Here is a 23,837-nt window from a genome sequence, read left to right as displayed (position 1 = left end):
TGACTCTAAAATGAATTCCACTGTTTATGGGTTTCTCAACTTATTAGTGAAGAATGACAACATGCTGGTTGATACACTCTGACTTTGTACCTCTATCACTTTCATGAAACAACAATCACCTTAAAAGCAGCAACTCTCTATGAATTTGTCATTTCATTCCTCACAGCTTTAGGTGTGTAGTACCTTACATTTGTTAGGTAATTAACAAATATTTATGGAATTGAACTGAGAGCCTAATAAGAGGAAATGAGCTTACATATCACAGAAGATAGGATTTTAATTCCCTTCACTGTTCGTTTTACAACAAGGATAATAGGAACCACTAAATGGCAATTTCTAAATGTCTCTTATTTATTAACCAACATTTATTGAATCTATATGCCCAGTATTGTGCTGGGATCTGGGGACAGAGAGGAGTCATTAAGAGCCCAGGCCCTCAAGAGGGTCCCAATAACAGGATATTGCTAGCTGGAATGGGTGCTAGATTAGTTCAAAGTTTAGATCACAGTTTTGCTCAGGTCAAGGTAACTCGTAATTCTTTCAGTCCATTTAGTCAAACACTATTCTCTATAGACTTTCAGGCCTATGTTACTGGTCACAAGAGGGACTTGATGATACACCATGTGAATCTGTGTGCAGTCATTACTGCTTTGGGGAAAACTCCTCTAAAACATGTGACCAAAGGGTTCAGTGGCATTATCTCCTCTTACAAAGAACATTTTCACCTTTAAGTTTTTTGTTGCTGTTGTTCTTTTAGGCTTATAGTTATAAAAACTAACTGGTTGAATTTCAACTCTTATTTATAAATTGACCCTGGATGTTTGACAGGAAAAAAAGGATTGGTTTGTAGAAACTTCTCTGTGTAGTTGCTGCTGACTTTAGTTGCTATTGTGCTAGTAGCACTTGTCCAAGGTTGCTAGCCTACACATAATCTTTGGGGAAATTATTAAAAAGGAAGCTATTTTAGGAAGATGAATTAGGAAGAGGCACTCTTTTCTTAAAGGCTGATGGAGTCCTACACCAGAGTGCAGGGTTTAGTGAGCAGAAAACATGGATTGAATTTTAGTTTCATTTATACCCTCTGCCAGATCCCTTTGTGCTTTAGACAAAATGCACAACTGTTGGCCATAGTCCTGGCTCTCAGAGATGAAGTAAAATTTAATTATAACTCTATAATGATATCCACTTAGTTTTTAACCTTAAAGAGAATGCTGATCCTATTTCTCTACTTAAAATCTACTCTGCTAATGACGTTTCAAGACTCATTTCGGTACACAGCTCTTTCATGTAATGCTTAAGAGAACTACTAGTATATGTCTTGAGAGAGCATCTTAGTGCTACTTCATAAATTCTTTGGAATAGGTGTGAATGGAAATTGTGGGAAAGTGAAGAGCATTAAACAATGTGTTTATCAATGAGTGACATGTGTATAGCATATGATATCATCTTTATGCTATTTGATAAATATTTATGCTCTACAGTTTATATTGCTTTGATTATTTGTGAAAAGCTTGGCAAAACTACTATATTTCTAACTGCATCATGGTGTGTTCTGAGATCTCAGTGTTAAAAGGCTAGGCTTCTCTTTATATCTGAAGGAGAAGAGCCCTCTTAACACTTGTGAGTCTAAGCAGATGGCTTTGTAGTAATAGTAGCACAGCAGTTGTCCAACTTCACTTACCCATATAAGCATGTGTTGCATGCTAATAATTTGATATCACTTAATTGAAATAGATTGAGAATGGCATAAATTCTCCTCTATTGGCATAGCAGAGAAATCTAAACAGTACTATGATAACCTTGATTCATTTTACTGTTCCTCTGTTGCAATGTAAACTCTAATGAGACAAGGATCTTGTCTGGTTAATTCTAATATGCCCAGATCTTATAACAGTGTATCTGCATTGAGTATATTTTCAACATATACTTTTGAATAAATAATGAATTAATAGTTTTAATTATATCACTATTAAATTTTTAATAAATATAAAATTTGCTGATTTTTCACACTTAGACTAGATCTAGTTGGGACATCCACAGAATAATTGAAAATTAAACAGGATATTTTCTAGCAAATTTTTAATTCATTGCCTTCATGTTTTGTTTTAGAGACAGCTTGTAGGAAGCCTACAATAAATAGATCAGTCTATTCCATAAATTAAGAAAACACCAGTTATGAATGACTAGAAATAAAAGGGTGTTTTATGACCCCTCAGTTTTTTTGTGTGGCTGATTCTGGTCAGAAGGACATTAAAGAAATGGGGGGTGGGACAATTTTAGAAAAACATGCACTAAATGAAAAAGGCATTTTGCAATAAAATCGTATTATTAATTCTCACATATAGTTTTGTAAATTTTTAGTATCAACAGACTAAATGTTCTGGCGAGCTGATTTGTGGTTTATGAATCTAACCTTCAAATATATAATTTATTGTGTGTATACATGTTATTGTATAAATCCTACTTGCAAGAAACATGTCTGGTTTATTTTAAGACTATGTGATTTGAGTTCTAACATGAATTTTCTATAATTGGGAAAAACACAGGAGGTCTTGACCTGGATTATCTAAAATCACATATGAATGCAAACCAGGCATTGTTAGCATTTTCGTTTGCACTGCTAATTAATTGGCAGGTATTTGTAGCTCTAGAAGCCAAAACTTGTAAATTATTGCATTAGGTATTCAGAAAGGCAGAACATATTACAATGACTATGTGTTAGGATCATAATTTGAAATGATATATGTATGTCTTGTTCTATAACATCCTAAGAATAGACAAAATTGTTTGGTGTAGTAATTTGATTCGCAGCAGACTCTGGTATAGACTGACTTTACCACATGCTTCAGAGACTCACGAAAGGGCTCTTTCCCCCAGATCTATGTCTCCTACTTAGGAATGACCATACATCCTCTGATATAATTATTAACAGTAGCTCCTTTCTCTCAAAAGTATTCCTATTTTTTTAATAAAAATAACTGAATCTTTGTCTTTTTAAAAAAATTGATCTTAGAGAGAATAGGGAGAGACAGAGAGAGAAAGACCAGATCAGGAATCAAACTCTCCACAACCTGGGTATGTGCCCTGACTGGGAATCGAACCCTTCACTTTTTAGTGTATGGGATGTCACTCCAACCAACTGAGCCACACTGGCCAGGACAAAAATGTTCTTTTTTGACAAGAAATTATTTGGACACATTATTGCTAATAATTTGCCTTGAACACTAGACTGTCTGTTATATTTTAGCATAAATGCAATTTAGAACCTTTCCTAAAAGTAGATTTTTAATTAAATAATCAGATTAGATCAGACGCAGGCACAGATTTAAGAAGGTGAAAAGGATACTTAATTAAAAGGTTGAGGAAATAGACACCAACTTAATTTATTTCAGTTTTTTCCCATAGCAATTCTTTTCAGAAATCTACTTTAAACAGACTTAATCAGTTTTGTGTTTCTTGTTCTCCTTTCCTTTCCCTTTGATGTGGAAGCTAAAATTAGAAAGTCTAGAAACACAAACCTGGAAAAATTATTATTTTCTCTTAGATAATAAATAACCGTCTACCTTTGGGTAATTTTTATTCATAGCATTTATTTTATTGTCCGTCTCCTTCTGTTTCTTTCTTGGTCCCTGGATCTCTGATTGCACTCCCCTCTTTCTCCTTCACTCTCTCTCTCTTCCCAACATGTGTCATTCTCTGCCTCATTCTCTCTTTCTATCTCCCTTTGTTTTTCTCTATCTCATCTTCCTTTCTCCTCTTCCCACTTTTGGTGCCATTTTTGTCATTCTGCTTGCTTTCTTAAAACAATAACTCCAAGACCTCAGCATATATACGAGAACACTCTGATATATTTATGTAGCTTGAATTTCAACATATGCTGGAATAATGGTTTTGGCTAGTAATTTATGTTTTCCTGTGACCTTATTTCTATTTGCAGATTTTCTTTGCTTTTTGATAAGTCAAGAGCACTTTTTGGACATGTACTGTAGACTCAGGACTTTGATAAGAATTGTGGAAAGTTAGTAAAATAAAGCAGTAGCTCTCACACCCAAGTGAATGGTTACAGTGTAATTAGGAAAGATTGAATGTAATGAAAAGTACAAATCAGAACATGGATTGCTCCCAATTTATAAATAGGATATATTTTAAGATTATTTGAGCCGAAACCGGTTTGGCTCAGTGGATAGAGCATCGGCTTGCGGACTGAAAGGTCCCAGGTTCGATTCCGGTCAAGGGCATGTACCTGGGTTGCGGGCACATCCCCAGTAGGAGGTGTGCAGGAGGCAGCTGATCGATGTTTCTCTCTCATTGATGTTTCTAACTCTCTATCTCTCTCCCTTCCTCTCTGTAAAAAAATCAATAAAATATATTTAAAAAAAGATTATTTGAAATAAAATTATTTTAAAATAAAAATGCTTTCTCCTCACAGAAAAAATATTGTGTGGCAATAATAATCAAGTGTGGAAAAGCTAGTTATGCTTATAATTAATTGGATTAATGGTGGTAAAGAACTTAAAAGTTGCCAGGAGAAGATAATTCTAAATTTTAAGTGGGATAGTAGAAACACATCTTCCTCATGTAGCACCAGGATTGGGAGACGTCTCTGGTAGCTGGGAGATAAATGAGAACCTTGCAAACTGGAGCTGTGGACATTTGAATGTGAAGGTGGTTTCCAAAGCCAGTTGTTCACAATTAGGGCAGGCAATCTGAGAGTAATAAGGTCTTAGAGAGAGTACACACTATTAAAGTTTTGTCTCAGAGACAGCACATTGTCTCAGAAGCTTGTCCTCTCACAACCTCTCACCCCCACTCCACCACCATTACGGGGATCAGAGGGAGTGGGCCCCTACGTGATGCTGGCTGAAGGGCTAACCCACAGCATCCTCTGGACAGCTTGTGGCTCCACGATTTCTCCCCCTTAGTGTCACCTGCTGCTCCTAGGCTATGAGACCAACCTAAGACATGTCCTACCTGAGAGGGGGAGGCAAGAATTTCAACACATGTTGATTGGGCTCCTGGAGGGAGTGTATGGGGAGTCTTCATGCAGGCCCTTGACCTGCCTTGGAAGAGGTGGGGTGGATGAGATGAGGGGGAAGCCTGGAAGAGGATATTTGGGGAAGGTGGGTTGGAAGGTTTTTTCTTTGTTATGGGGTGGGGCCACAACATTAGTAACAAAGAGACAGAATTTCCGGAGGATGAGGCCCAGAAATCAGGATTTTAAAAAGATACCCAGGTGATTCTAATGTGTAGCCAAGGTTGAGAACCACTGGTCTTAAATGGTTTGAAATCTGCCAGTTGGCTCTTCTTATACTAATTGCCATGTCCATGAAGCATCTCTCCAGATGACCAAGAGCAAAGGCAGTAAAGAGAAGATGATCTGTAAGCCATGACTTTATATTTCAACTACATGCAGCTGACTTCCACTTATCTGCACAAGGACCATCTGTGCTGTGGATTGTCTTTAGAGATCTATGAAGGCTGAGAAAATTTTACTTTGATGTGTCTCAAAAACTCAGGACATATTCTTGCACTGTACAATTTCATGTTAAGGTTTGTAAATGAAAAATCGGAAGGTATACCTTCTCAAAAGCTAACAGAATGCATTTGAAAATGCAATTTCAGAAATTTGGATAGCAGACCTGTGTGAAATATAATGTGGTACAGTGGAAAGAACATTAGACATGGAGCAGAAGACCCAGGAGTTGATCATATTGGCTCAATTTATTAGGTCTGTGATCTTGGTGAAGGCATTAACCACTTTGAGACTCAGTTTTGTTACCTGGTAGAAGTAGCTAATAATACAAGTCCATTTTCATATAGGAGGTTGTGAGGCTCAAAGGAGATAAAGAGAAAATGATAACTGCTGTAAGAATGACTCTCCAAGTCTACAGTTCACTTTACTATTCTCTTGGCCCTGAAATAAAATGTCAGGGCTTACGTACCGGGACTTCCAGAGTAGGATGGCACCTCAAGATGCCATTTAGTCTACCCTGCTGCCTTTAAGCAGATAATTAAATGCAGGAAACGAGACCCACAGAATATAAGTGACTTGTACATTGGCACATAGATGGAGTAGTTGTCAATGAGATAGTGTTTTCCCCACAATATCATATTAGCTTTCACAGAACATAATGCATCTCATTGGAGTATTTTTTAAATGCCCAATTATTTTTTTTTGCCTTTAAAACAAACAAACATGATTTCTTTAAAGAAGAGATAGGAAATGTTTGTAATAGTTATCACTTTCAGAGTGGGAGTTTGGGACATAGAGTAGAGAACACTGTAATTGTATTTCTTAGTACAATATTTGTTAAATTTAAAATATTAAGATGCAGAAGAGTTTGTATTTGACCCTTTTTACTTGAGTAACTAAGATCTTTAAACATTGCACAGGTTACTCATCAATGCCAAGTTTGTGGGAATCAGAGAGGGTATGAGTATCTGGTTAATAAATGCAAGAGTATTTACAATGTTTGCTAATTAAAGCAATTGATATTACTTAAGTAAAGAGGGGGTAAGCCTTTATTGAGCATTCTTCCCAAGCGATTAAAGATCGATGGAGCTCTGCCTCAGCTAGCAGAGGGCTGTAAATTAGGAAAAAACTTGCTTTTATCCTTTATTTACTTCACTTTATCCATATGGATTTAGGGAGCTATTAGTGAAACACAGAAGCAACAGACTACAATATCAGACTTCTCCTGATGAGTTGCCACACTAGCAGTAATCAAAACAACTTAAAGATAATTAACAAAATAAAAAAAGATCAATAAGCAACCAGCAGAAATTTTTTTAGTCCTAGTTCTAAGAGGGGAATTATCACTTATTGTTTATCATTGATTGCTATAAGATGACAACTCAGAATTTTTTCAACCTTGCCTGGCTATATTTACTCGCAGTATTCACTATGGTCAAAAACTTTTTTGCAATTGAGTATGAACTTACATTATGGCTATTTGAATAGGGAAGAAGTTTGGGGAAATTATCTGAAGTGATATCATTTAATTGGCTTATTACCATGTTTGATCTGAAGCAGTACAGTTCTTCATTATAAAGTCTCAAAGAAACAAATACAAGTTTGACAATTTACACAAACATTTCTAGTTAAAGGAATTGAGTTATAAATCTTGAATATCTGGCTTTCTTGGGAGTCTTCTAGCATTTTTGTTCAAACAGAAAATATATGAGAAAAGCATTGTAGTGGCATTTAATTCCTTTGATCTTAAATCCACTCAGAATAGTGGAATAGCCAAAACCGGTTTGGCTCAGTGGATAGAGCATCGGCCTGCGGACTGAAAGGTCCCAGGTTTGATTCCGGTCAAGGGCATGTACCTGGGTTGCGGGCATATCCCCAGTAGGAGATGTGCGGGAGGCAGCTGATCGATGTTTCTCTCTCATCGATGTTTCTGGCTCTCTATCTCTCTCCCTTCTTCTCTGTAAAAAATCAATAAAATATATTTAAAAAAAAAAAAAAAAGAATAGTGGAATAACAGAATTATAACAGCAATTGCATTGCAACCTACTGAGACACCCACTTCCACCATGACTTTCCTACTCTTCTCAAGACTCTACATTTTCCAGTTAAATTTATTACTTATCCCATTCAACCTAAAGATTTGGTCATTATGTATAATGATCAACTTTATAATCATCATAGTTTTTTATGTCTATGAAAAGTCTTGACAAATATATAAGTTGGAGAAAACAACTTGCCTGATGTGATCACAAAAATTTATTACAGATCTCTGATCTAAAAAAAGAACTGTGGTGAACTCCTCCATGCATTAAAAATATAGACCCTTGTAGTCACAGCACATCGTTAAGTCCCTGAAAGTTTGGGGGTTAATTAAGTCTTTAGTCCTAAACATGAAGGAAGTAAAATCATCAAGATCTATGAATTTTTTACTTACTTGATTTTTTTCTTTACTTTATTTATTCATTTATTTTTTTAAAAATGGTCTTTACTGTTGAAAGTATAACAGATGTCCCGCTTCTTTTTCTCCCATTGACCCCCCTCCCCCCACTTTAACCCCTTCCCCAGTCCTTCATCACTCTATTGTCTGTGTCCCTCTGAAATACATCAGTCTGTTGCATGCTTCGATGTCTCTGATTCTAATTTACTCATCAGTTTATTTTGTTCATTAGATTCCACATATAAGTGAGATCATGTGATACTTTTCTTTCTCTGACTGGCTTATTTCACTTAGCATAATATTTTCCTGGTCCCTCCATGCTGTCTCAAAGGATAACTGATTCTTCTTTTTTACTGCTGCGTAGTATTCCATGGTATAAATGTACCTCAGATTTTTAACCACTTATCTACTGATGGGCACTTGGGCTATTTTCAGACCTTAGCTATTGTAAATTGTGCTGGTTTTAACATAGGGGTGCCTTTATTCTTTCTTAATGGTGTTTTGGGTTACTTAGCATATATTCCTAAAACTAGTATTACTGAGTCGAATGGAAGTTCCATTTTTAAGTTTTTGAGGAAACTCCACACTGTTTTCCATAGAGGTTGTACCAGTCTGCATTCCCACCTACAGTGTACTAGGGTTCTTTTTTGCCCACATCTTCACCAGCATTTGTTGTTAGTTGATTTATTAATGATAGCCATTCTGGCAGGTGTGAGGTGATACCTCTTTGTAGTTTTAAGTTGCATCTATCTGATGACTAGTGACTTGAGCATTTTCTCTAGTGACAATGATGTTGAGCATCTTAAGCTTGTTTACTATCTGTATATCTTCTTTTGCCCATTTTTTTATTAGGTTGTTTGTCTTATCTTTGAGGGTGAGCTCTTTATTCTGGAAACAAGTCGTTTTCTAACATGTAGTTTGCAAAATTTTCTCCCAAGCTGTGGCTTGTCTTTTCATTTTCAAAACAGTGTCTTTTGAAGAGCAAAAGTTCTTAATTATGATGAAGACAAATATACTATTTTTCTTGTGTTTTGTGTTTTTTTGGTCCTAAGAAATTTTACCTAATCCAAGATAAAAAGATTTTCTCTTAGCAAAATATTTTCTTCTAGAAGTTTTAAAGTTTAGCTCTTATATTTAAATCTACTTTGAATTATATTTTGTGAATCAGTGACATAAAGGTCAAGTTTTGTTTTTTCCCCCCATATGAGTATTCAGTTATTCCAGTACTATTCGCTGAAAACATGATCTTACCACATTGAATTACTCTAACACTGTGGAACATCAGTTGGTTATATAAGTGTGGGTTAACTTCTGGAGTCTCTATTACCAATACCATACTGTCTTGATTTACTAGCTTTATAGGAAATTCACTACCTTTGTAGTAAGTTTCAAAATCAGGTAGTATAAGTCTTCTAACATTGTTCTTCCTTTAAAAATTATTTTTGCTCTTCTAAGTTCTTTGCTTTTTCATATTTTAAAACCATCTTGATAGCGGGGAAAAACAGCACCGGCACTAGCCTTGATTCAGCAACTCCAGGTCTTGAGTTCTGGCTAAGAGAAGAATTCAGAGCGTACTAGACTCAGTTTATGAGTAAGAGAAAGTTTATTTAGAAAGTCACAGAGGTAGAAGTGGGCTGTAGAAGAAATGGGTTCAGGAAAAAAGTTACAGTACAAGAGCCAGAGAGAGAAAGTGTGTGTGGGGGGTGAGGAGGGGGGGAGGGGAGAGCACCCTGGGTAAAGGAAGGGGTGGGGAAAGGCACTAGCTTGCTCCCTAGAGAGAGCAGTGTTGGGTTCTCCAACCAGAGGACTTTTATCTGGAGGTCCCAGGGGAGGATCTCAATAGATTATTCATCAATAGGTTAGTTTTCCAGGTGTGCCCCCTTAAGGTCTCCATTGATTGGTCGACACCAGGGGGTTACTAGTTATTGCATCTGGTCTTGATGGCAGTCATGGGCTCACTCTGCCTGGTTTTGCTGCTTTTCTGGGCCTGGAGCTAAGGCCTACATGTCATCTTCATGGGTTAATGCTTAAGACAGTGGTCCTACAAGGGCTTGTAGTTTTGCCCGTTGCTAGGCTCCTGGGGCTCTCTGCCCTGGGGCTCTTTGCACCTGGCCCATTATTCCTGCTCTGCTCCTGTCTAACTAACTGCTTGCTACAATTTTTATCAATTTCTACCAAAAAATCCTGCTCAGATTTTTATTGGGATTGCAATAAACCTATAGATCATTTTGGAGATAATTGACATTTTTTTATATTAAGATGTCATATATCTCCATTTACTTGTTTTCTTTAGTATTTCTCAACAATGTTTTGTAGCTTTCAGCATACAGATCTTATTTCATTTTTATTGAATTTATTGGGGTGACACTGGTTAACAAAATGATACAGGTTTCAGGTGCACAGTTCTATAACACATTATCCTGTACACTGTATTGTGTGTTCACCACACAAAGTCAATCTTCATCTATTGATGAACACTTAGGCTGCTTTTACATTTTGGCTATTGTAAATAATGCTGCAATAAACATAGGAGTGGATACTGTTTTTTGAATTACTGTTTTTGTTTTCTTTGGATATAAACCCAGAAGTATAAATGCTGGATCATATGGTAGTTCTATTTTTAATTTTTTAAGGAGTCTCCATAGAGTTTTCTGTAGTGACTGCACCAATTTGCAATCATACCAACAGTGCATGAAGGTTCTCTTTTCTCCACATCCCTGTTACTTGTGGACTTTTTGATAATTGACATTTTGACATGATATACTAGTAAGAAGTCTTTCTTTCCTCCCTCCCTCCCTCCCTCCCTCCCTCCCTCCCTCCCTCCCTCCCTCCCTCCCTCCCTCCCTCCCTTCCTTCCTTTTCTTCCTTCCTTCCATCTTCCCCACTAGGCCTTTCAAAATGAATAGTCTCATTAAAAAAATAAAACAGTGCTTTTAGCCTATTTTTTTGGTGTTCATGTTTTAAAATTTGATCTGGTGTTTAGATGTAATTCGGGTTTGCTTTTCACATTACTTCATTGCTAAAAATCACATTTTATATGGGAAAGAAATATGTATACCTTTGACCTCCTGTATATATTTATGTATATGAACTTCCCTACAATGTTCTTGAAGTGTGACAAATCTGTTTTTTGGTTACACACACACTCATCTTTGTGGTACTAGAATAAGTATTCCAGGTTGTTTTGATACTGATCCCAATCATTCTTTCGTAGATGTATATACCAACCTATTAATGAAAAATTAGAGAGCTACTACAATTTTTATGTGCTTTCCTAATCAATTGTCCAGTAAAATCTAGACTTGTTAATAATCCTAGTTTTTAGTGATCAATCTTATTCAGTGAATGATATAGCTTCAAGATGTTCTTTGTTATATGTGCTCACACCAGCAATTCACATTTGTAATCTGGTGAGTTTCACTATTTCAGCTTCTGAAATGACAAGTAGATTGCTTATAGCTGAATAACTACCTCCTTTTAAAATTTTAGTTATAGAATATTTTGTATTGGCCAGAATTCAGACCATACATCTGTTTCTCATACTACTAGAAAATTTTGCATTCATTTCTTCAGTCTGGTTTTTAAAAATTCTAAATGAGAGTGTGTGTATGTCAGGGGGAAAGGACTTGGGGGAAAGAAAAATGAGGGTAGAAAAAAACATGCTATTTCTCAACACCTCTTACTCATATATTTTTTTAACATAAAAAACATGGTTTTTAGGGAGATATGGGCTCCAGGGATATAAAGCTGAATAGGATCTATTTTTTTTCTGGCCGTATTACCCAATCATCATGAAATTTCCCCATTCCCAAAACTAAGACATTGCAGTATGAGAAAATCAGAGAAAACAGGTCCTTGCAAACTTGTGACAAGTCAGGGTGAATAAAGTCTTGGTACAAAAGGGGAAAGAAAAATATGCAGGTTTGAGTTCTAGTCTTCATGTAGTTCTCAAGACAGAGACCTACTCCCTAAGAAATCTGAGGGTTAGAGTGTCAAGAAAGAAACAAAAGCAATACTTACAGTGACTGGATATAATGTTTGCCATAAGAATATTGAAGTTGTTTATATTTAACCTCTATTGATGCGTCATATAATTTCAATCTTGAGCATTGTCTTTTTATTGCATTGATGAACATGAAAAACAGTTAAAATCTCAGATGATGTCAGTTTAGAGATGTATATTTTTCTATGTACCCTTTTCCAAGCTCACATGGTTCTTGGCTGAATTCAGTTCCTTGTAGCTGTAATATGGAGTCCGCACTTTCTAACTTGTTGTTAGCCAGCGATTATTTTTAATACTGAAAGGATACTCTTAGGTCCTAGTCACATTGTCCTTTAACAACCTGATAGTTTATCACTTCAAAGCCAGCAAAAGAATTTCTTATTCTGTAAATGTCTTCCTTCTGGAAGGCTTGGTCCCTTAAAGGAGCTCACCTGATTAGGCCGGGCCCATCTAAGATAATTTCCTTTTTATTTAGCTCCAAATGACCTAATTTGGGTTTTTAATTACATCTTCACAACCCTCTCCATCTTTATGGTAGTAGGTCATTTAATCAAGGGAATAGAATTCATCACATTCATGGTCCAGCCCAAATCAAGAAGAGGAGATTATGCAGGGTGTGTACACCCTGGGTGGGGGTCATGGGGTGAGCATCTTAGAATTATGCCGACTGCATTTTATATGTTCTTACAGACTGCAAATTCATTTTCATACTAAACTAAACAAGGGATAACTAGGGATCCAAATCTGCTGAGAAAAAAAAAATGCTGTTTTTTTGTTTTGTTTTGTTCTGTTTTTCTCATTTCTTGCTTTTATCTTGATTTGTAAAACTTTGTAAACATACCCAAATATTGAGTTTGGAACCAGTGAGATCTAAATCAATACAGAGAAAATTGTATTCTCCTAAATCAATGTGGATATTTACATGATCACAATTTTAGATGATCTGGACCACATTTCCTCTCCTTTATTCCTCTGCCTGAACACCCTCCTTTTTCTTTTGATCTGCTAAATTCTTACTACAAGTTTCACTTCAAAGGTACTTCTTCTCTGAACCCTCACAGACTCCAAAAGCGGATGTAGACACTTTGTTTCACTGTACTATACAGAATCCTCCATCATGGAAATTATCATGCATTTTCATCTTTCCTTCCACATTTTAAGGAGGGTCAGTGTATATTGTCAACACTACGACACCCTTACCCCAGCATTTGCTCACATAGTTCAGTCTCACAATTTCACAAAAATTTTATTAGGTAGGTAGGGAAATATCATCCCATTTTGTAATTAGAGAACTAGAGACACATGACTATCGAATGGCTATCCTAAAATCACATAACTATAAAGTGGCACATCTGGAATTCAGGGAAAGGATTTTTGGATCCAAGATCATTTTTCTGTTGTTGAAATATTAAATTATAGTAAACCCACAGATATTTATTGAGTAGTAACTATGTTCACATCCCAGTTTTGTGTTCTATAGGTAATAAAGATTTTAAAAAGCACGTCTTTTTAAAGGTGCTCTTGATCTCTTAATTAATACCAGGACAGTCTTTTTTTTTTTTTCACCTGCAGGTAATTGATGTATGGTATGCATTAACATGTAGTTATTGAAGGTGGATGGATGAATGAATGAGTGCTGATTATCAAGGTAACTCTTTGACATGGGCTTGCAAGTAAAAACCGATCAGTTAGTAACTCCTTTCTTCAGCTATTTCAGATTTGAAGGAATGTTTATTATGGATTTCAACTTTGCAGATGTTTCTCCGCTCAGCTGCAGCTCACACCGCTCACTCCTGCAAGCATGCCTGAGTCTCTCTGCTCCTCTCTGGGCTGAGCCTTGCTGTGAGACCCAGGCTGCAGGGCTCTGTCAGTGGCTAGTCTGAGCCCCCTCCCTTCCCTCCTCTATGTTCCTGCTTCCCATATTTAGATGCTTCAATGCACTGATCTCTCAGGCACGCCTGTGTATTGAGCAGGATATACTTTGCTGCATTATAGCTGTTCAAATTGTTGAAATTTCAGGGGGAGAGATCAAGGGGATCTCTCACACTGCCATTTCTCTGATGTCACTCTCACTACTTTTTTTTTTTTTTTTTTAGTTTGGAATTTGGTTAAATTAGTTTTATTGAAAATACTTCTAAGATACATGAGGTGAGTGTCCTGTTTCTTTAGATTTCTTTAAACTTTATTTTATTCTATTATCATATTTCATGTATATTGGAGTTCCAGCTAGCCCTTTTTGGACCATCTTTGACTTATCAATAGAGAAATTAGAAATCTAAGTTGAAGGAATGTCAGGCCTGGACTAAAGGTGTTTATGACCAAAAGTTCCTAGAGGAAAGGAATAGAGTTAGAGCTTCCAGGCAGAGAATTTTTTAGTTTACTCTTATGAAGGGGCATATCAAGGACTGTCTATGTTAAGTTTTAACATTTACTAGTTATAGACAAGGATCTTAAAATGTTTCTTCTCTTAGTTCTCTATGTGTATGTGTGTGTATTGCATGTTTAGGAAAGAATAACATGTCATGGAAAGACAGTGTGGTATAGTGTAGAATTTTTTATTGTGACGCCATTAGTACATTATTTTTGCTTATATGCCCTCAAATATATATTTATGTGTAAGGTAATGCTTTTTCTACCATACTAATCTATTTTATGTTATAAAACAAAATAATTAAAAATTATATACAGTATAGGATTTATACTATAAATTTATAGGTACAACTTATATACATAGTGTTAATATTTTTCCATGCTAGCAGGTGATCTTGTGTACTCTTTGGGTACATAGACCCCACTTTGGAGGCCACTGGGGTAATGGAGACCACTCAGGACCTGGCTCCAATGTTGGATCTACAATTGCTGGCAGTAATTCAAGGACATTTACTTATTACCTGCACAGTTTACTCTTCTCCTTTGTAATGAGGATTCAATAAGATTACTTGATGTAAAATAGTCTCAACAAATTTAAATAGAATCTGAATGGTGTCTCATATTTTTCTTCTCAAGAGCTATGATGAGGGAAGACAGTTAGATATATATGCTAATGAGAGAACTTTTATTATGATCATGTATATTATTTGATGAGGAAAATAAGAGTTTACCCAATGGAAAAAGTTGTCTAAATATTTCAGTATGCTTCGTTTATACCTGTTCACGTTTATTTTTTTCTCAGCAATTAGTCAAATCAACTTCCTGTATAATAAATTAAAAAATAATTATCAAATGCCTGCCATGAGCCAGGCTTTGAACAAGGAGATAAAATGGTTGAAAAGACGGGTGTGCAGTTCATTATTTATTTGACATTCTGTGTGCTTTGTTTTTATTTGATTTATTTTCCTCAACTGTGTTTTATATTTGAATTATACAAACCATGAATTTGACATGGTTTACAGGAGAAAGTGCAGACTTTGGAGTTAAATGTATAGGTTCAAATTCGATCTTTATGATTCATAAACCATGCAATCTCTCAGGCAATATTCCTGAACTTTACCTCTCATATCTGTAAAATAGAGATAATTGTCATCATTTTTAGATTGTTGTGAAGTTTAAAAGATAATGTTTGTGAAGTACTTGCACAATTCTAGGCAAGTAAGGTTATGTTCAACAAATATCACTTATATTTAGGAAACCTTTAAAAAGACCTTTTTAAACTATAAAAATAGCTATCTATATCCCAGTTCTAGAAGAGTTTTCATTTAAATTATGCCTTGTCTCTCAGATAAGAGCTACATTCATATTAATGTGGCCATATCTAATCCCTACTGTAACTGCTTCTGAGTTTTAATCCTGTATTGAGTTTCAATTTTATATTGCCCTTTCTCACGTATCACATGAACTTTTACATTTTGTAAAAGAATTTGTTGATTTATTTTGTGTGTGGTACATATAAGATGACCATCAGCGATGACATGACTTAGATATTTCCAAAGCAATGAGTGTTGCACTTGTGTGTTCAGGAAGAAATCCAACATCTAAGGAAATAATTAAGTTAAAAATGGCAACAGAACTACTGCACAAAGATTACTTTTTAAATTTATTTTTTATTAAAGTGTAGTTGATGTATAATGTTATTTTCACATGAGTTGACATTTATATATTTTAGGTACATACCCTTGCCTGGGAATTGAACCCGCAAGCCTTCAGTCCACAGCAGACGCTGTAACCACTGAGCAAATGGCCAGGGCTATAAATGGAAGTTTGATACTTCTTATTCCTCTTCACATTTTCCTACCATTTCTTCTTCCCGCTCCCTCTGGCAACTATCAGCTTTTTTTCCTCTGTATTTGAGTCTGTTTCTGTCTTGTTTTTGATTTCACATATAAATGAAATCATATGGTATTTGACTTTCTCTGTCTGGACTTCTTTAACTTAGCTTAATACTATCTAGGTCCATCCTGTTGTTGCAAATGGCAAGATTTTATTTTATTTAAATCTGAATAATATATATATATCCCATCTTTTTTATGCACTCATCTATCAAATGGATACCACCTAGGTTGCTTTCATATCTTGACTATTGTGGACAATGCTGCAATGAACATATGGTTTCCTGGTTGGCAAGCTGTATCCAGCAGTATGCATGGCTACTCCCTTTCATCTAGATATATTTTTGTTATACTGGTAATCTATATCCTTCATTGTTATTTAGCATGATTATGGTTTCTGTGTGTATGTGTGTGTGTTACTTGTAATATCATCTTCATTTCTGTGATTCTTTATTTTCCTGTTTCTTAAACATAGTTTGCTGTTGTTATTGATTTTGTATATTAGTGCTATGTTTGGTCATAGTTTTAATTGCTCCATGGAAATATTTTCCTCATGATTAATTTTTTGCACACCTCCCATTCTTTTTCTCAGGTACTCTCATTGCATATACATTATTCTGAATCCTTTTTAATGCTCATCATTGAATAAAAAGAGTTCTTCCTGGACCAGATATCTGCAGGATATTTCTTTCTGTAGGGAGGAGCCAGAGCTGGGTTTCTGGAGAGCAGGAATTTTCTCTGTTGCCTAGCGATTTGTATGTGGGTTCTTTTAGCCTTGACTCCTTCCCAACCAAAGGAGATGAAGCTGTGGGGCTGTTAATGCTGTTTCTTTTTACTTTTGTGACTCAGCAACAGATCAATTGCTACAAAATGATTTCTCCAGAACTGTCTCTCCTTGTTCTCAAAACCAAATGGGTTCCTTAAAAGCTCATACTGCCAGTCTGTTCAGCCCTTTCCACTGTTAGAAATAGGGAATTTTAGATTTTATCTGACAAGAGGTGCCTTTAATCTTCTTGTTCTTGTGAGATCAACAGTAACATGCATTCTCCCTCCACATTTTTAGGAACTCCTATTTGATCTTTAATCCTTTTAATAATGATTTCATCTATTTTGATTTGTGATTTTAGTTGTGCAATATAAATATGCATCTATATTTCCTATTCTTTTTGTTCATTTAAGTGACTTCTACAAGGTGAAGAGAGAAGTTCTAAATTTACTCCGTCTTTTGAAATTGGAAAGATCTCATGTCCCTTATGAGTGAACTGGCATTATTTACAGCCACTGATGAAGGGGAAACCCAGGTTTCCCCTGCCCATAACTGCTGGATCTGGAACAAACACCTTTCCCAAGGCAAACTAACCAATTAAAATGAGGTGAGTTACTCTGGGCAGTGTAACTCAATGGTCACAACATTGGCCAGCCAACCGAAGGGTCACAGGTTCCATTCCCTGTCAAGGGCATGTACATGGTTGCAGGTTCTATCCCTGGCTGGGTCAGGGTGCTGGTGAGAGGCAACCAATAGATATTTCTCTCTATCTCTCTGTCTGTTTGTCTGTCTCTCTCTTTCCCCTTCTCCCTCGCTCCATTCCATTCCCTCTAAAAATCAATGGAAAAAATATCCTTGGGTGAGGATTTTAAAAAAATGAGATGAGCCAATCAGATTTTCCCAAGAATTTGAACAATGACTTTTTGGTTCAAATTGAAAGATCATAGAGATTCAGCTGAGGTAGCCATACTGGGCTATGATTCAGATAAATAAATTCAGAGAAGAGAAGGATGGAACGTAAGTGTAGAGCAGTGATTTTCAACGTTTTTCATCTCATGGCACACATAAACTAACTACTAAAACTCTGCAGCATATCAAAATATATATTATATTTTTAGCCAATCTGACAAAAAATAGGTATAATTTTTAAATGAATTTATTGGGGTGACATTGGTTCACAAAACCATACAGTTTTCAAGTGTACAACTCATCTGCACACTGTGTCATGCACCTATCGTTCCAAGCAAAGTCTCTTTCCCTCCTCATTTCCTCCCTTTGCCTACCTCCACCTTTCCCCTTTGGCTATCACCACACTGTTGTCTATGTCTATGCAATATGTGTGTACTTACATATGTATACATATACATATATATGTATTATATATAGATACTTTATTTTTGCTAATCCCTTTACCTTCTTTCGTCCAGTTCTCGCTGTACCCTCCCCTCTGACAGCTGTCAGTCTGTTCCATGTATCCGTGCCTCGGGTTCTATTTTGTTTGTCAGTTTATTTTGTTCATTAGATTCCAAATACAAATTAGGTCATTTGTTATTTGTCTTTCTCTGACTGGCATATTTCACTTAACATAATAATCTCTGGTCCATCCATGCTGTCACAAAAAGTAAAGTTCCTTCTTTTTCACTGCCAGGCAGTATTCCATTGTGTAAATGTACCACAGCTTTTTTATCCATTCATCTACTGATAGGTACTTGGACTGTTTTCAGATCTTGGCTATTTTAAGTAACACTGCTATGAACATAGGGGTGCATATATTATTTCTGATTGGTGTTCCGGGATTCTTAGAACATAGTCCCAGAAGTGGGAACACTAGGTCAAAAGGCAGTTCCATTTTTAATTTTTTGAGGAAACTCCATACTGTTTCCTACAGTGTCTGCACCAGTCTTCATTAGGTATAATTTTGATTCATTTACACCAGATGGCTATTGTTGTGCTGGCTGCTGTCATTTTTTTAATTTGACAATCTAAGAGAAAAGAGGTTAGTGCCCAACTAACTAGTCAGGTATTACATGTTTTAAAAATTTTTGTGGCACAGCAGTTGAAAATCTCTGGTGTAGAGAAAACTGGAGAAGCAATGAAAAAGAGAAGCAGAGAGCAAAGAAACCCCATGATTTCTAAAAGGTAGAAAAAGTATCCTATCTCTAGTCCCTTTTCCGTTCCCCTGAGGCATGGGTATAATATGTCTTACTTAATAGAGGCACTGGTGCACGAAATTCGTGCATGGGGGGTGGGGGTGGGCAGGTGTCCCTCAGTCCGGCCTGCACCCTCTCCAATCTGGGACCCCTTGGGGGATGTCCAACTGCTGTTTTAGGCCCGATCCTGCAACCATCAGTCAGGCATCCCTCTCACAATCCAAGACTGCTGGCTCCTAACCACTAGCCAGCCTGCCTGCCTGTTTGCCCCTAACTGCTTCTGCCTGCCAGCCTGATCTTCCCCAACTGCCCTCGCCTGCTGGCCCAATCACCCACAACTGCCCTCCCCTGCCATGACCTGCCTCCTCCGCTGGGACCTACCTCCTCTGCGCGAGGCAGTGGAGACACCAGGACCAGCCTCCTCCATGCCATGTGGAGCCGTGGGACCCCCAGGCCTTACTGTGCAGAGCGGCTGCCAGGCCCTGCCTCTGCTGTGCATGTAGCCATCTTGTGGCGGCCAACTTTGTGGTGGCTGTCTTGCGACAACATCATGCACGAGGGCATGACACCACCTAGGCTTTTGTTAGTATGGATTCTTCAATTCTGTGAGATCTCTGTTTTTCTACTATGCTTTCCTTGACCTGTGTAGTAGGTCACTATGTCTTTGTTTCTTGTAACCAAGAAGAAAACAACAAACACACACACACACACACACACACACACACACACACACACACACACACACACAAAGAAAGGTTCCAAGGACAGAACTGATGGCATTTAAATTAGAAACGATAAAATTAAAGCAAAATGTTATCATATGCACTGGAATAATGGTTTAAATAAAGAAAATGTTTGCACTGTAGATAAACTCTTGGAAGTATCTGGTATGTATATTGAGGAACATTTATAAAGAGGTAAGTCAGGTCATATCTGGTCCATGTTAATATGAGTTCATCCCAGAGAGGTCATGTTGATTTGGTGTGAGACAGTAAGTTAATTAGTGCAATAAATTAATATAGCACACAAGTGACAGTACTGTATCCAAAGTAATTTATTGGTGTTAATTTCTTCATTTGCAAATGCACAAAGTTCACCTGTTAAAATGGATGTTTTAATATAAACTATAAATTATTTCTGAACTTGCACATTTTAAAAAGTATCTGTAGTTTAGTTAAACTTGTGTGAGAGTGGTGGGGTGGAATTTTCTCTCTTAACCCTGCAAAATTGAATAATTTTGTTTTGTGTTTTGTATATAGGGAAGTAGGTACCACCAGGGTCATAGCAAAATTATGAAGAATGGCTTGTCTTCTGGTATCTTCAAGCTTCCCCCCCCCCTTTTTTTTTTTACTGAAGAGTTTACTTTCCTTTTTCTTGCCTGAAGTGTTTTAGAACCTCTGCTCTTTCTTCTTTTAAAAGTTACTCTTAGGGCAGGATCTAAAAATTGTTTACACCAGGATTTTAAAAACTGATAAAAATGTTTTATTCTTAACTTTACTGTTAATAATATGCCTGCTATTTATTTAACATTTTATACTTTGCCAAACACTTTTACATACCCCATATCATTTAATCACCACTACAACCTTGTAAAGAAAACAGCATCTCGACTTTATGAATGATGAAACCAAGACATACTAAAACTAGGCATTGAGTTCAGGTCTCTAAACTCTGACTTTCCACAGTAATAGCTGTTTTATGAGAATCTGACACATTTGCAGAGATAAAAATCTGAAGCTAATGAGCCTTCGATTAGAATTTGTGGTGTCACTTGTTGTCTACAGTGAGAAAAGTTTCTCTGTTAACTATTTCATTTTCTCCATGATTACAATTCATGGGTTAGCAGATTACTGGGTTGAAGGCATGAGAATCTAATAAAAAAGGACAAGGGAGATGTCACTTAATTTAGGGGAAAATAACTCTGTACTTCAGTGTCTCTGAAGAAAATTACAAGGAGTTGTAAGGCAATGTAGCATGGTGGAAAGAGGATAGGCTTTAAAATCTTGCAGACATGGGATTTGAACCCAATTCCAGACCTGCCACTTACCAGCTGTGTGACTTTGGGGAGAGTCATTGAACCTCTTCGAGCTTCAATTTCTTTATAACTAGAACTATTAATATCTGTTTTATAGAACTAGTGTGAGAGTTCATTGAAAAGCACATGAAATTAAAATGCAAACAATAATTTATTGAACAATAACCAAATGTTCCCTTAATTTATACCAACGACTGTGGGACAAGTACCATTGTTACTAGCATTTAACAGATAAAGAAACTAAGCTTAGCCCTAGCTGGTTTGGCTCAGCGGATAGAGCATCGGCTGGCGGACTGAAGGGTCCCAGGTTCGATTCCGGTCAAGGGCACGTACCTGGGTTGCAGGCACATCCCCAGTAGGGGGCATGCAAGAGGCAGCTGAATCGATGTTTCTCTCTCATTGATGTTTCTAACTCTCTATCCCTCTCCCTCTCCCTTCCTCTCTGTAAAAAATCAATAAAATATATATTTAAAAAAAAAGAAACTAAGCTTAAAGAAGTTTACCAACATCCCCAAAGTCACACACTAGTAACCTGTGGAACCCTGGTTCATACACAAGTCTACATGATTCTAATGTTTGTGATATGTAGTACATAGTACTTAATACTTGGTACCTCTCCTATAAAGATATGCATTTGTAATGATGACTAGAGTGGACATCTGTTGTTTTGGTCTGTCCAGAAATACTTTCCCCATTTTTCTGTTAACAGCACTTTTTTTCCCCTTGAGAAATGAGTTTTCAGCCACTTCAATTAATGAAACTGTTGCCACCCAGCCACAGGGATTAGTACAAGGGAAGGGTAAGTCAAGTAAGGACATTTGGAATCTTTCTTTTGCTAAGTACAAGGGAGTGAGAAGTTTTTTAGTTCCTTTAGGATTACCATAGTAGGATAATGCAAACTGGAAGCTGGAAGCTGAAAGCTAAAAAATCCTATATAATAAAGAGGCAATATGCAAATTGACTATCATATCCTTGCACAAGATGGCCACCCCCATGTGGTCAAAGATGGCCACCATAAGACATCGACAGGGGAGGGTAGTTGTGGGTGATCAGGCCAGCAGGGGAGGGCAGTTGGGGGTAACCAGGCCAGCAGGAGAGGGAGGGCAGTTGGGGGGGACCAGGCTGCCAGGGGAGGACAGTTGTGGGTTACTGGGCCAGCAGGGTAGCAGTTAGGCATTGATAAGGCTGGCAGGGGAGTGGTTAGGGGTAATCAGGCAGGCAGGCAGGCAAGCGGTTGGGAGCCAGCAGGCCTGGATTGTGAGAGGGATGTCCAAATGCTGGTTTAGGCCCGATCCTGCTTAAACTGGGATTGGGCCTAAACCGGCAGTCGAATATCCCTCAAGGGTTCCCAGATTGGAGAGGGTGTAGGCTGGGTTGAAGGACACCCCCCCCCCCAGTGCACAAATTTCGTGCACTGGGCCTCTAGTAACTGAATAATTGATAATGTGAGGAGTGAAGAAGAAGTCTTGAAGATAGAAAAATCTTTTGAATCAAAATTTTGTATAGTCCAGTGAGCTAATACTTCTCCCTCATTTGTATGAACTAGTTTAAGTTGTATTTCTGTTACTTGCAATTTAAAGTAATAAAGAGAGCATAAAATGTCATCAGTTATTTCTTTTAGAAATTCAGAAAAAAGTGTCCTCTTTTGTAATGAGCTTCTACTATAAGACTTTAAAATAAAATAATTTTGTGCTCGAAGGGAAAAATAACTGTATGAAAAATTTTAGTTATAATTTCCCAGAGAGGCTGAAAAGTATTTTTTATTTTAGTTTTCTTGAAAATATGATAGCAGGTAGTGCTAGTCATTACTCAGTATTTATTAGACTTATCTAAAATAAAGGGAAAACATTTTTTGACTGAATAATTTAAAAAAATATATATTTTTACTGATTTCAGAGAGGAAGGGAGAGGGAGAGAGATGGAGAGATGAGAGAGAATCATTGATCAGATGCCTCCTGCATGCCCTCTATTGGGGATTGAGCGCACAATCTGGGCATATGCCATGACCAGTAATTGATCCATGATCTTCCAGTTAATAGGTCGATGCTAAACCACTGAGCAACACTGGTCAGGCTTGACTGAGTACTTTGTCACTTTTATAACAATACAAGGTGGGCAAAAAGTAGGCTTACAGTTGTTTGTATAGAAAATAATAGAATCATCTTACCTAATAATAGACAAACATCAAAATTGACTGTACCTTCGCTACGCTAACCAGTCAATCAGGAGAGTATGCAAATTAACCTAACAAAGATGGCGGTTAATTTGCATACATAGGCTCCAAGTGGTGGAGCGAAGCCTGACAGCCCTGGGGCTGGTGGGACAGCGAAAGCCTCATGGCCACGGGGCCGGCTCCAACTGGAGCCCGCCAGAGCAAAGGCCTGGGTGCCGGGTGCCGGGTGCCGGAGGAAAACTGGTGCCAGCAGCCAGGGGAAAGGAAGGCCTATTGCACAAATCTCTTTGTGCAACAGGCCTCTAGTCCTATAATAAAAGCCTAGGTTGTATCATGCCCTCGTGTGACACCCTCGCGCGATGCCCTCACAAAATGTTTGCCACAAGATGGATGCCACAAGATTGCCGTGCACACAGTGTAGGCAGGGCCCCGTGGCCACTCTGCGTGGTGAGGCCTGGGGGTCCTGCGGCTCTGCGTGGCATGGAGGGGGCTGGTACTGGAGTCTCCACCGCTTCGTCTCATGCAGAGAAGGCAG

General features: G+C 37.3%; 1 pseudogene; it reads right to left on the bottom strand.

The window, feature by feature from the left end:
• Positions 1–18,415, bottom strand: part of LOC132233055 (keratin, type II cytoskeletal 8-like) — a 68,597-nt pseudogene extending 50,182 nt beyond the window's left edge.
• Positions 18,416–23,837: the final 5,422 nt, after the last annotated feature.

The sequence above is a fragment of the Myotis daubentonii genome, chromosome 1 (assembly GCF_963259705.1).
Source record: "Myotis daubentonii chromosome 1, mMyoDau2.1, whole genome shotgun sequence".
NCBI lineage: Eukaryota > Metazoa > Chordata > Mammalia > Chiroptera > Vespertilionidae > Myotis > Myotis daubentonii.
Note: the sequence above shows the minus strand (reverse complement) of the source record. Positions and strands in the feature narration are given on the sequence as shown.